Consider the following 1,878-nt stretch of genomic DNA (forward strand, 5'->3'; position numbering starts at 1 on the left):
CAGAGGCCAATGCTCACAGGACACAGGATGTGGCTAGACCAGTGAAGCATGCCCATTAGCCAGTGGGGGCATGGCAAGGGTGTGAGGACAGCACTCTGGTTGTGCTGACTCTGGTTCAGGGTCAGGCAGTGAATGAATGGTGGTCAGTGAAGGCGGCTGTGCTGGCAGGCTCAACATGTGATAGAGTGTATAAACCTATTACTAAACATCACACAAAAATGGATTAGAGACACTATTTCCTATGCCCCATCAGTAGACTATAGCACAATGAATGCCCAAAGAATCTATAACGTTAATATGTTAAACATCACAACCATGGAAAAACATACACCTACCATTAACCTCAACAAATGTTCACACAAAATACAATAACAAACCCTCTCTTACCATTGCCAACAAAAGTTCACACACATGAAAATAAAACACCATTAGATTCAACTCTGCATAAAAAAGGACCCTCTCACTATCCACAATTATGGTGATGCTGCTTGGGTGGAAGGGAAGCTGCAATCACTCTTCCTACCTCTTCTCAAAAGATCCAATGTTTGTGATCCACATTCATTGATACACTATCAATTACATAACATCTCCCATATGTTATAACACTCTTGCCTTACTTAGTAAGTTAGCACGATGAACCTCAGGAATAGCACTAACAGAATAAATGAAAAAGGATAAACCTCAAACTCTTTACCTTAGCAAAGCAATATTGCAAGAAAAAGTTACTCAATAAAGACACAACCCTTAGCTTTGATTCCCATGAATCTTATACACAAACCCTAATTCAACAATTCAAGCAAAATTCCTACAAGCAAAAATATAATAAAAACTCCTTCAACAAGAAAACACACTTAAAATAAAACATGTTACTTTACCCATCTACTTTTACAGTCTTAATGCATATGGTATTTTGAGTGTAGGTTACGCAAGTGTTCCTGGCTCTCTAGACTTTCTTTCACTACCTACTCGCTTGTTAAGGAGTGATGCTGCTACTTTTCACAAAGTGTGTATTGGCAGTTTTAATTTTATACAATGTCATTTTAATCACTTTAAATGAATCAACTGTGGATTCTTGGTGAAATCTTGTAACTTTAACTAAACAAACACTGTTTTTTGCCTTGTTTCATAAATTTTATTATTAATGTTACTGCACTACTAAGTTTCGGGTTATAAGCCCATTTTCAGGTACATTACTAATTCCCAAAGATGATAATGTACAGATAAACATGATGACAGGGCAAGGATAATCATCTCAACATCTTCAAGTATCAATCCACAGCTGAATGTAAAACTATATTAATGACCATTTTTTAACAAATTACATATGTCATTACACAATTCAGCAATTACACTAACATGACAGGGCTAAAGTTATGCATCAGCCAATAACTTTTTATCTACTAATGGACTTAGGTCCAATGTTTTGCTTTTATCCTGGGGCTGTGATCTCATCTAATGTTGTTGTTGTGGTCCTCAGTCCTGAGACTGGTCTGATGCAGCTCTCCATGCTACTCTATCCTGTGCAAGCTTCTCCATCTCCCAGTACCTACTGCAACCTAAATCCTTCTGACTCTGTTTAGCGTGTTCATCTCTTGGTCTCCCTCTACAATTTTTACCCTCCACACTGCCCTCCAATAATAAATTGGTGATCCCTTGATGCCTCAGAACATGTCCTACCAACCGATCCCTTCTTCTTGTCAAGTTGTGCCACAAACTTCTCTTCTCCCCAATCCTATTCAATACCTCATCATTAGTTATATGATCTACCCATCTAATCTTCAGCATTCTTCTGTAGCACCACATTTCGAAAGCTTCTATTCTCTTCTTGCCCAAACTAGTTATCGTCCATGTTTCACTTCCATACATGGCTACACTCCA

Source organism: Schistocerca serialis, chromosome 1, assembly GCF_023864345.2.
Source record: "Schistocerca serialis cubense isolate TAMUIC-IGC-003099 chromosome 1, iqSchSeri2.2, whole genome shotgun sequence".
Taxonomy (NCBI): Eukaryota; Metazoa; Arthropoda; class Insecta; order Orthoptera; family Acrididae; genus Schistocerca; species Schistocerca serialis.